The sequence below is a fragment of the Myotis davidii genome, unplaced genomic scaffold (genome assembly GCF_000327345.1).
Source record: "Myotis davidii unplaced genomic scaffold, ASM32734v1 scaffold164, whole genome shotgun sequence".
NCBI lineage: Eukaryota > Metazoa > Chordata > Mammalia > Chiroptera > Vespertilionidae > Myotis > Myotis davidii.
Window position 1 is genome coordinate 3,238,364 of NW_006296417.1, and position 12,985 is coordinate 3,251,348.

At 47.2% G+C, this 12,985-nt stretch overlaps 1 protein-coding gene across 1 annotated transcript in view; it reads left to right on the top strand.

The window, feature by feature from the left end:
* The first annotated feature begins 316 nt into the window (after positions 1-316).
* SV2B (synaptic vesicle glycoprotein 2B) overlaps positions 317-12,985 on the top strand; it is a 50,094-nt gene continuing 37,425 nt past the window's right edge. Inside the window, exon 1 of the mRNA XM_006771787.2 lies at positions 317-537. The gene's annotated coding sequence lies outside the window, so the exon portion shown is untranslated. The remainder of the gene's footprint in view (positions 538-12,985) is intronic.

Sequence of the window (12,985 nt, forward strand, 5' to 3'; positions counted from 1 at the left end):
CGCGCAAGGCTGTGCGCTTCTGGGAAGGGGGCACTCCCCAAGGGCTGTGTTAAGCACCCTGTGAAAACTATTTAGCTCGCCTAGTTTTTGCAACTTAGGCTAACTCCGTTTCCCTAAGCCAGCGGCTTTGAGTTTCCATTCTATTCCTGGGAGATGGATTTTCGTCGTTTGCTGTTGGTTTGTTCTTAAAAGAACAGATGAAAAAAATAAATAAATAAACCCCACGCACTCACACACCTAGTGGCTCTGGGTCCGGGTTTGTGAGTGTGCATTTCTGTATGTGGAGGGCGCCCTCCGCGGGAGTGGGAGCGGTTCCTTAGGGACACGGAGGGTATGTTTTGTAGCTGGATTTCAGCGCAAGGAAAAGAACATGATTTGTTCTGCAGGGATGGGTGAGCAAATGCATTTAGCCAGGGAGGAGCGAGGCACTGCTGCTCCTTCCGCAGACCCCTATTAGGTATCTCTGCTGTCCAGCAGCCGGGCTGCTGAAACAAAACCTTTAACTGCACATCACAGATGCAAGCTAGCTCAAAACAGGTAACTTAATGGCGCCCTGGGCTCTCATGGGGGTAGGGTGGGGCGCTGGAGAATGCCTGCTCATTTTTTAAAATTTTATTATTATTATTTTTTTTTACAAAAGGCCTGTTGGGGAGGTAAATGTGGGTGGCTTTGAGGTTGAGGGAGCGGCAAGTGAAGGATGAGGTGTGTGTGTGTTTGGGGGAGATCTGGGCATTGCCAGCGGTCCTTCTGGTCAGCAGTGGTCTCTTCTATGTTTCTGCTTCCTGCCCTTTCCAGAGAGGAGCCTTGTCCTGTCTGCCCCAGCCCCTGCAGCAGACACAGTACAGGCACATTCCGCATCTCTCTCTCTCTCTCTCTCTCTCTCTCTTTTAAAAAATATATTTTACTGGTTTTTTAGAGAGGAAGGGAGAGGGATAGAGAGTTAGAAACATGGATGAGAGAAAAATATTGATTGGCTGCCTTCTGCACACCCTCTACTGGAATCGAGCCCGCAACCCGGACATGCACCCTGACCTGGACTAGAACCGGTGACCTCTCTCATGGGTCAATGCTCCACTAAATCACACCAGAAACACCAGGCAGCTGGCATATGTCAGAGGCCAGGTGAATCCTTGGGGGGCGCAGAGGTGACATAAACACGGTGCCAACCCTAACCCGGCAGCTCACACCTGGTGGGGGCGAACACCTGTATTAGTGAACGTGGCACATTCAGTAATGCAAGTGTGAAAAGAGAGCGGTGCGAGCAGAGAGGAAGCGGGGCAGTGATTATTTTTGTAAACGGTGCTCTCATCAATGAGACATGGCATGGATTTCAGTAGGGACTGGGTCCCTCGTGTGTCTGTGACCCATATCATTGTATTTATTACCCATCAACATCACTGCCACTGGATGGCAGGGCTTTAGCAGGTCACCCCAGAGCTGGCATTTGATCAGATCCCAGAAGACACACGCAGGCTGACACCAAAGGGGGAAAGCACTCAATGCAGGTCAGGCTATGCTTTTGGTTATATATATATATATATTTAAAGCGGATTGTTTTCCTAACTCCCAGGACCAGGAAGGTTTTGAAGCAGTACTTCACCAAAGCAGGGATTCTGGAAAATTCTGGGGCGGTCTCAGAGCAGGTGAACTGGTTTTTCCCCCCCCTGGGGTCCCTGACCTATCTGCATGGCCCAGCCCAGTTCAAAAGGAAAGCTCTGACGTTGACTCTGAGTGGGTGGAATAAAGAGAAGCTAAAGCTGGTACGCGTTGTCTTCCCTGGGAGATGAAAACCCAGTCTCATGGATGTTTCGTCCTGGACAAAAGCTGTGGTGGGCAATGAAAAGTGATAAAACGAAGAGCTCTCGTGTCATGCATGTTTGCCAGCGATGCGCCTCACATGCATTTTGGCACCTTAACCATCCGGAAGGTATTTGAGAAGCTGGCTGGCACAGTGCAGGGAGTGTGGGCTTTTGATGACCAGACAGACCGAGGTGAGTGTCTTGGGAAAGTTACGTAGCTCTCTTTGAGCTTTGGTTTCCTGATCTGTAAAATGGAGATAGCGATAGGTTGTCATAATAATGACATAGTAGGTGTTTAAAAATATTTGGTCATTGTGAAATAATTGTCCGATATAAATTGCTTGGCACAAGCAGGTGCTCAAAAAATGGCAGTTCAGCCTGACCAGTGTGGCTCAGTGGTTGACCGTCGACCTATGAACCAGGAGGTCACGGTTCCATTCCCAGTCAGGGCACATACTTGTTTGTGGATTCAATCCCCAATGGGGGGCACGCAGGAGGCAGCTGATCAGTGATTCTCTCTCATCACTGATGTTTCTATCTCTTTCTCCCTCTCCCTGCCTCTCTGAAATCAACAAAAAAAATTTTCTTTTACATGGCAGTCATTCATTGAGTCCCTACTATGTGTTAGATAACTGCCCTATGTAAGGGGAATACACAATTGAACTAATAAAGCCCCTTAAAGAGCTTAACTTATGCGTGTGTGTAAGATATTGGACAAACAAATAAGTAACTAGAGAGTGTATCAGCCGATGATGCATTGTAATGGAGAGAAATAAAGTAAGGTAAAAGGAATTCGGAGTGCTGCCAGAGGGCAGGGTACGGATTGTTGTTTTTCTAAGCAGCTTGGTCAGGGAAGGCTTTGCTGATAAGTGACATTTGACTAGACCCCTGGGGAAATGAGGGCGTGAGTCAGGCAGCTGTCTGAGAAAGAACATTCTGGGCATTTTGATTCTTTGTGGTATGTTTGTGCTTTCCCCCCCATAGTGAAAGAAAGGGTCACCTTTATTGAATAGTCCTGCAGGTATTGTCCTTGCCAGTTATTATTCGTTTTTCTTTGAGAGCAATCATAGTTTCTATGGTTATGGAAAGGTGTTGGAATCAATTGGAAATGCATAGACCTTTGGTGTACCACGGAATGCATATATATAACATGATATGATGAGTTTATTTGAGCTCATAGGCTTAATATGAGGATGAGTTTGCTGCTCTGCCCCTTTGAGACTTTGTTCCTCCAAAGAGTATGGTTTTGGGATTTGAGAGCTCCACCCACAGGATGGATCCTGCATCCCTGTGCAGTAGGGCTACCGCAGAGTGTTTCATGGATGGAAATAGGGCCGGATGCTTGAGAACTCAGTCCAAGTTTCTGTGACATAGGATGTGGCGAGGCTGGGTCATGGTCAGGGTGGCTGGCTGGGTGTCCGCTAAGTCACCTCAGAAGATAACATTTACCTCTGTGAATTTACCCCACCTAAGATCTGGCTTTTAGTCGTGCTGCCTCAGAAACCTGATCTGTCTCTGTGGGTCACACGGCAGTGACCTTGCTCACCTACATGCCATTCTATTGATTTGCAGTGGCCGAGGCACTGTGTGGCATGGCTGGTGTGTCTCCTTCCTGCAGACTTCCCTTCATGAGAACGTAACCACAAGAAGGTTTCCTTGGTGAACATGTAATCAGGGCAAAGAGCTGAGATGCCCACTCGAAGGACTGATCACACACGTTATGGGTGATCTTGCTATTGGGACTACAGAACAAACTACCCCAAAAGTTAGTGGCTGAAGACAGCAACCATTTAATATTTTCTCACATGTCTATGGGTCGGCTGGGGAGATCTGGGTTGTGCTTGGTTGATCTCATCTGGGTATGCTCATGTGACTTTGGCCTGTTGATGGTGTGGCCGAGAACTGGCTGCTTCAGGATAGCCTCAGCTGGGATGACGTGACTCTGCTCCATGTGGTCTCTCATCCTCCAACACATGACCCCAACATGTTCAAATGTAAGGTCAGAGTCTAAGACAGAGTGGACACTTGCATGGCCTTTGAGACCCAAGCTTTTAGCTGACATACTGTCGCCTCATCCTTGTCTATTGACAAAAGCTAGTCACAAGGCCAGCCCAGAGTGAAGGAGGAGGGAGTAGACTCCACTTCTTGATGGGAGGAGCAACATCATCACATTACAAAGAACATGGATCCAAGAAGGGGAAGAAGTGAGGATATTTTTGCAATCTCTTTGGGCTCCTTTTTTTCCCCTGGGCTCTGTTTGAATGGACAATGGCTGCAATGCGTGTTTTTTTCCTCTCTCTGTGTTTTCATGGTTGACCTACTTTAGACATATATATTTCTAAATATATATTTTTTGAGTCTTTTTTTCAACGTGCCAGGCACATTATAGGCAGGGAAGCCAGTGGTAAAAATAACATGATCCATCCTCATGAAGCATTCATTTTAGTTGGGGAAGACACATAATATGCAAGTAAACACATAACTGTGTAATGTCAGGTGATGAAAGAACATCAAGGAAGGAAAGAAAGATGGGGAATGCCTGGTTGAGTTGGGATAGGGAACTAAGGTAGAATTGGGGGCGGGCATTTTATATAATGCATATCTGGGGGAAAGACCTTTCCAGGCAGAAGAAATAAGTGCAAAGGACCTGCGGCAATAGAATACTGAGGCATGTTCTGAGAACAGCAAGGAGACTAATGTAGAATTAACTGAGAGAGGGGGGCATGGTAGTAAATGAGATCAGACAATTAGTGGGGAGCTAGGTAATACAGGGTTGGGTAGGGCAGGGGTCCTCAAACTACGGCCCGCGGGCCACATGCAAATACAAATATTGTGTTTGTTCCCATTTTGTTTTTTTACTTCAAAATAAGATATGTGCAGTGTGCATAGGAATTTGTTCATCATTTTTTTTTGAACTATAGTCCGTCCCTCCAACGGTCTGAGGGACAGTGAACTGGCCCTCTGTTTAAAAAGTTTGAGGACCCCTGGGGTAGGGTCTTGCATAGATTTTGGCTTCTACTCTGAGATAGGAAGCCATTGGAGAATTTTAAAAAATATATATTTTTATTGATTTCAGAGAGGAAGGGAGAGGGAGAGAGAGAGAAAAACATTAATGATGAGAGAGAATCATTGATTGGTTGCCTCCTGCATGCCCCACATTGGGGATCGCACCTGCAACCTGGGCATATGCTTGACCAGGAATTGAATCATCTCTGAGCCACACTGGCTGGGCCCATTGGAGAATGGGCACAGGTTGTCATCACCTGATTTATGTTTTTTTTAAAAAATATATTTTATTGATTTTTTACAGAGAGGAAGGGAGAGGGGTAGAGAGAAACACCGATGAGAGAGAAACATCTATCAGCTGCCTCCTGCACACCCTCTACGGGGGGTGTGCCTGCAACCAAGGTACATGCCCTTGACCGGAATCGAACCTGGGATCCTTGAGTCTGCAGGCCAATGCTCCATCCACTGAGCCAAACCATTTAGGGCCTGATTTATGTTTTATAGTGATCACTTATTGAGTTTTAGACCTTAGAATAGACTTAGGGGGTCAAAAGTGAATACAGGGAGTTTAATTATGAGACCTCTACAATGTTCCAGGTGAGAGGTGATGGCAATTTAAACCAGGGTGGATAGTGGCTGATGGTGAGAGAATGCCAAATTCTGGATATATTTCATGATAGAGGAGATAAGGCTTGCTGGTAGGTTAATTTATGTGAGAAAGAAAGGAGTCAAAGATGACTCTGCATATTTTGACCTGAGCAACTTGAAGGAGTGGGCCTTTACTGAGAGGGAGAAGGAATAGTTATGGGGTTCAATAGGCCATCCAATGGGAGATGTTAAGTAGGTAGTTGTATCTTCTATCTACTTAACAGAGTTGAAGCAAGGATATATATATAATTCCCACACATTCCCATATTACTTATTTGTTTCTTTGATGAGCCAAGTCACTACCATATCACCAGTGACCAGAATATTGCCTGGCACATAGTATGCGCTCAATGAATTTTTATTGAATGAATGGATGGAACCATTTAATCACCAGAGGTGACCGCAAATCTTTGCTTCAGTGGATCTTGAAGTGTAACTCCCTGAAGTTATTCCCTTTCTTTCCAAGGTCCCCTGGGAGCCTCACTGTGGATCTCTTGGTCTAAAAACAGACTTTAAATGTGAAGGCTCCAATTGCTTATATCTTACAGAAAGCAATGTGTGATGACAAGTAAGAAAGAAAAATGAGTGGAAACCGAAAAATAGCTCATACTTTCAAAAAAAAAAAGGAGACAAAATCCTCTGGAGAGAGGTGGCTGAAATTTAGGGGTGTGATGTTCTTGGTTTATTATTGTACTGCTCTTAATTTAAAAGTAAGCAGGATCAGGGGAAAATCTTGAAGAAGGGAGACATTTACTTAAATCAATTTTATGCCAAGGGGGAAAAAAAATCCCCTATCTACAGCATCTTGAATAATGTGCTTCTGTTTATAAAAGGAGAGAAGTAGGCAATATAACCTTATATGAAAAGGGGAGGGCTGGAATGACTTCAACCTCAGACTTGAGGTGCTGTCCATTCCCTCCCCATAGTGTGGCTGAATATGGTGAGTGTGAGTGTGTGAGTTTTTCTTGCCAGGATATTGTGAGGGGAGAGGGAGGGTTGCCTCTGTGTGGGTGGGCAATCAAGGAAAAACATGATTGAAGCCAAGAAGTATGAGAAAGATAGCAAATTGGCCTCCATGTTTAGGTGTGTGTACTAAGCCTGACCATGTAGGGCAGAGGATGAAGTAGTGGGTGTGCTATCAGACAGAACTGGGTTTGAGCTCAAGCTTCATTACTTTATGAATATATAAACACAGGCGATTTATTTCATATCTGTGAGCCTTGGTTTCCCCTCAGTTCTAAGATGATGGCGATGATGACGATGAAGCTGATGATGATGGGGGTAGTAATAACACTCAAGTATTCTTCAGTTTCCTTCTTGCTTCTTGACTGGGAAATATGTCATTTCTTTTGCTTCCAGCTATGCGTAGATGCAAGAGAAGTTAATTTTGCCAGACCTCTGGGGCCTTCTTGAACCACAGATGTCTGGGTCTGGAGGTCGGCTGTTTAAGCCGGAGTTGCTTCTTCTTCTTTTTTTTTAAAATAGATTTTAATTGATTGCAGAGAGGAAGGAGGAGAGAGAGAGAGAGAGAGAGAAGAGGAACACCAATCGGCTGCCTCCTACATGCCCCCCAATGGGGACCAAGCCTGCACCCCAGGCATGTGCCCTTGACCAGAATCGAACCTGGGACCCTTCAGTCCCCAGGCCAACGCTCTAGCCACTGAACCAAACCAGCCAGGGCCGGAGTTGCTTCTTATGTCAACCCCAGATGGTACATATGTTGGCAGGAGCTCTGGGTTCCTATAACTCACCTAAGCAGTGATAGTGTATTTTTAAAGTCTTTTTAAAAAAAATATGTTTTTATTGATTTTTAGAGAGAGAGGGAAGGAGAGGGATAGGGAGATAGAAATATGGACGAGAGAGAAACCTCATGAATCAGCTGCCTCTGCACATCCCCCACTGGGGATCAAGCCTGCAACCCCGGCATGTGCCCTGATCGGGAATTGAACTGGTGACTGGTTGGTCCCTGGGTCGATGCTCAACCATTGAGCAACATTGGCCAGGCTCAAGGTCTTTCCGTGACAGAAACCTGCAAATGAAAGATGCTAAGGAGAAGGAACAGAATCTGTCCTTGGATGAATGTGCCATCCATCATCCCTGAGCGTGCAGGTTTTATTTTCATATATATTTCCTGGGCAGGTTGCTTTTCAGATCCAGAACAAGTTCAAGGCAATGCAAGCACTTACCTGAAATGGTAGGGGGTCTTAGTGTTTCAGAGCTGAAGGGACCTTACAAAGCAGGACTTCTACACTTCTTACTCAACAAAGAAAGGAGCTGAGTCTAGAGAAGGAAGTTAATGAGAGAGAGGATCAGAGCAGAGCCCAAAATGAGGTCATCTGAGGGTAGAGGTTAAGAGAGAACAGGAAAACAGAGCCCGGGTTCTCTCTCTCTTTCCTATTATGCTTAGCAATCCACAACTAATTTTTACAGGCACGTGAAATCCCTCTTAGGTCCCTCAACAGCTTCCTCTGAAGAATCCTGTAGGATTTCCCCTGCTGGCTCCCCAAACCCAGGCCCAGTGAAGGCTGCTCTTATTTAGCCTGCGGCCGCTGCTCTCCTGACCTGGACAGAATCTGACTGTGGCTTCCCTCCCCATCCTGGGGGCAGCAGATGGCACTGAGGAATGGAGCCCAGCTGGCATGCAGTAGGCTCTGGGGAGAGGAAATGGCCTTGTGGGATGGCCTGCTCTGGGCAGAGTGCTGGGCCCAGGGATGGGGCGGGAGAGGTCACGGCAATGTCAGAAACTCCTGACCTTGGCCCTGAAGAGTGCAAGGGACTCAGCTCCACCCCTCCCCCAATGATAATAACTGATGAATGCATCCTACCCATGGTCAATGAAAGGGCCATGGATGAAATGCAGACCCTTAAAGCAATGTAAAAGCAGTAGCTTAAAAAAATTAAAGTAATAGCCCTGGCTGGTTTGGCCCAGTGGACAGAGCATCGGGCTGTGGACTGAAGGGTTTGATTTCCGGTCAAGGGCACATGCTGGGGTTGCAGGCTCGACCCCCGATGTGGGGCGTGCAGGAGGCAGCCGATCTATGATTCTCTCTCATCATTGATGTTCTCTCTTCCTCTCCCTTCCTCTCCGGAATCAATAAAAATATTTTTTAAAAATTAAAATAATAGAAGATAAACTCAAGAGGAACAATGAGCCCAGGCTGTTTTGGTTCAGTGGCTAGAGTGTCAGCCTGCAGACTGAAGGGTCCCAGGTTCGATTCCGGTCAAGGGCACATACCTCAGTTGCAGGCTCAGTTACTTGTGGGAGACGATCAATTGATGTGTCTCTCACATCGATGTTTCTCTCTCTGTTTTTTCCCTTCCCTCCCACTCTGTCTAAAGATCAATGGGAAGAAATATCCTCAGGGGAGGATTAACAACAACCAAAAAAGAGGAACCATGACGAGGTGCTGAAAGGGTCAGAAGCAACATGGAAGTGGTGGGATGCTGAGCCACGTTTTCCTCTCACTCCCCACGATGGGTGACTTATTTCTTCTTCTTTGGGTGGTGCCAGCCAGTCTCTGGCAAGAGAAGCTGTGCTGGGCTCCAGTCCTCACATTACAGGATTGGTGGCCTCCTGTTTTCCCAGTGGCCTCAGTTTCCTCATCTGTGAAATGGCCACAATCAGATCTACTTTCTGGGCTTATTGAGGGGCATTTGTCAAAGAGATAACGGTTGTCTACTGCTTAGCGGGGTACATGGCACTCAGTAGGTGCTTCCCCACTGGGCTGAAGCTCCCTGAGAGCTGGGAGCTTGTCTACCACCGTAGCTCTGGTGTCTAACACAGTCCCCGGCGCACAGTAGGTGCTCCTGTTAGTCATTAAACTTGGTGCACCCTAAAGAAACCTGCATATTTCAAAGGAGAAATGCTGAAACCCTGGATTGGAGAAGGAGAAAGGTGGAGGAATGTGGAGACCTTGGGGGTGCTGGAGGGTTCATTGATCAGCTCACCTAAAAAGGGTTACGGAGCAAGAATTTGCAAAAGATGGCGGGGGTGCTTCACGTTCCTAATGTGCTCGGGATTGCTCTATATTTGGATGAGGACTCTCGTCTGAGGGTTAATCCTCTTTGTCCCGGCCATCAGCGAGGGGATTAACTGCCTTAAACTCCAAGCCTCACGGGCCCTGACAATGTGAGCTTTGCGTTGCCGAGGCCCAGGGCTTCCAGGAATCAATTTCTATCGATCCAACACACAGGGCTCCTTTGTTGTTATTTAATCCCAGCCCCTTAATACTGTTGAGGGGAGGGCATCTATTTCCTGTGGCAGATTTGCGATCAGAACCCCTATTTCCACCTTGGTTCCCCCCCCCCTCCTCCCCCGCTCTGTGCTCGTCTCCAGGGGTGGGTCCGAGGGGAGGCGTTTGACTCAGTGGGAGCACTCCGGGACTGACGTTCATGCCACGTGTCTTCTGGGGAGCCTCAGTCTGTCTGTGAAAAGTCCAGCCTGCTCCCTGGCTGACAGATGGGCTATTTAGAAACACCCCCAAAGGGGCTGAGAACCCCAACTGTTTTCTGGGTTTGTGTGCTCAGCGTGAGATTCATGTTCTGGAATGGGAGAAATCTGCCTGGCCCATTCCTGAGGTCACCCCGACTATGAGTCCCATCTGGAGTGAGGGAAGGGCAGTTCCTCAAAGGAAAACGGAGGACTTCTTAGCAAATGAAAGGGTCATGGTTAATGGGTGGGCCAAGTCCACAGACAGTCCACCCCACACAGAGTTGGCTTCCCTTACGGAAATGATATTGCAAAGTGTTAGCTTCGTTGGTGTCCAAGACTTTGAAAAGTCTGGCTGTATTCCCATCTTTCCTTCCTTTCATTTCTAAGGGGTTCCAATTTTCATAACCCTGTCCTTGCTTGGCCTAACCTTGCCATTTTAAGAATTAATATCTGCAAAATTCAAAGATTGAGTCCCTGCTCCTCCTTAAATCCCTTTCACATCTACTTACTCAGCAGATATTTCTCTTTTTAAAAATAATATATTCTATTGATTTTTTACAGAGAGGGAGGGAGAGGGATAGAGAGTTAGAAACATCGATGAGAGAGAAACATCAACCAGCTGCCTCCTGCACACCTCCCACCGGGGATGTGCCCGCAACCAAGGCACATGCCCTTGACCGGAATCGAACCTGGGACCCTTCAGTCCGCAGGCCGACGCTCCATCCACTGAGCCAAACCGGTTTGGCGCAGATATTTCTTAAGATATATTTTTATTGATTTCAGAGAGGAAAGGAGAGGGAGAGATAGAAACATCAATGATGAGAGAGAATCATCCATAGGCTGCCTCTTGCACGGCCTCCTGGATTGAGCCTGCAACCCGGGCATGCGCCCTGACAGGGAATCAAACCAGTGACCACCTGGCTCGTGGGTCTACATTCATCCCCTGAGCCACACAGGCTGGGCTCACCAGATATTTCTTTCTTTCTTTTTTTAAAAAAAATTATTTTATTGATTTTTTTACAGAGAGGAAGGGAGAGGGATAGAGAGTTAGAAACATCGATCAGCTGCCTCCTGCACACCCCCTACTGTGGATGTGCCTGCAACCAAGGTACATGCCCTTGACCGGAATCGAACCTGGGACCCTTCAGTCCGCAGCCCGACGCTCTATCCAGTGAGCCAAACTGGCTAGCGCAGCAGATATTTCTTGACTGCCCACTGTGGGAGGCATTGGAGTGAGTGGTAACTAAGGAAGACACGGCCCTTGCCTCATAATTGCTAGCTTCTGTCTCACTTGGAGACCTGTGAGCGCCATTGCTGCCCATCAGGGATACCAACCTCAGTTAAAGAGAAGTCAACTTCGGTCAGTCGCTGAATCACACTGACGAGTTATTCTGCCAAAGAACATAACATGGCCTTCTCCCTGTGCATAGAACATCTTGCAAGTTGAAGAGAGAGAGAGAAAAAAAAATCCATCTGGGGACTGAACTGCTTGCTGCTCTGCTCTCTGGAGCGCGTGGGTGGCCTTCATCCGCAGGCTGTGAATGGGGCCTGGCAGCCTCGCCTGCTTTGTTTGTGTGCTGGTGTTTGAACACCGGACAGCGTGTTGCTTTGCTATTATCAGGTTATTTGTATAATCCCAGCAGCTGGCAACTGGGAAATAATATAATATTCAAAAGCAAAATCCAGAGATATTTGCTTAGAGTGAATAAAAATAGGCAGAAATGACATGTGCGGTTGCAAGGCTGTGCAGGGCGGCGGATGGCTGACTGCACTTGACAAAGGCTGGCTCGGTTCCTTGGTAGAATTCCCCCTGGGACTTCCCCTGCTCGCAGTTCAGAGAAGGGTCATGCATTCTGGAAAGGCAGCCTGTCTCATTCTTTTTGTTGTTGTTATTAATCTTCACCCGAGGGTATTTTTCCATTGGTTTTTTGTAGAGAGAGTGGAAGGGAGGGAGAGAGAGAAACATCGATGTGAGAGAGACACAGGTACATACATGCCCTTGACGGGAATTGAACCTGGGACCCTTCAGTCTTGGGGGCTGACACTCTGTCTACTGAGCCAAACCGGCTAGGGCCTGTCTCATTCCTTTTGCACACACTGACAGTGCTGGAAAAATGGCCTCGGCCCTTGGGATCTGCTCCGGTTGTGCTGACAGAGGGGTCATAAGTGCCATCGTGGCCTTAGCCCAAGGCCGGCACCCCAGTACAGTACAGACTTAGAAGACCACAGAGCTGCCCCTTTCTCCCCTTCTGTTTTATGTTCCATGGTGGTTAGAGTATATAGACTCTGGAATCAGATTATTAGAGTGGAAACTTATCTCCTTCCTTTACCAGATATGCTTAAATATTCTGTTCATCATTTTCTTTATCTGTAAAACAAAGGTAATATTAATCATGGTCTAGATGAGACAGTTGTTAAGAGAAATAAGTTGAGATTTATTCAGTGTTCAACAAAACGCGTGGACACAGACCAGGGCCTGGGCGGTGGGGGAGCCTGCAACTGAGGCGCATGCATGCCCTTGATTGGAATCAAACCCGGGACCTTTAGGTCCATAGGCCAATGCTCTATCCACTTAACCAAACTGGCTAGGGCCTGATTTCTCTTATAGCTCCTTCGCTCCTCCCTTCAGCTCTATTTGAGGGCCTCCCAAACTTTCTGCACTAGGTGCTGAACCCCCTCTGGAGGAGGCTATGCCTGGAGGGGGGTGGGGGGAGGGTGGTGGTGGCAGAGGGGGCGGCGGTGGCATGCTGGCTGATCCGCTTGGGGCTCCAGCTTTTACTCTTAATCCCCAGCTTCTGTCTGGCAGGCAGCAGATGGAATCCTCTGCAGGATGCTCGGCCAAGTTAGCCCACTTTTTTAGACTAAATCGGGGTCCAAGATACATCCATAAAACGCTGGCACCGAGCATAGCCTTGCAGTGAGCAAAGAGTTGGCATTTCTGGGGAAACAAGCTTTTCCCAAGGGTAAGCGCTATCTTTTTTTTTTTTTTTTAAATATATATATTCTATTGATTTATTACAGAGAGGAAGGGAGAGAGATAGAGAGTTAGAAATATCGATGAGAGAGAAACATTGATCAGCTGCCTCCTGCACACCTCCTA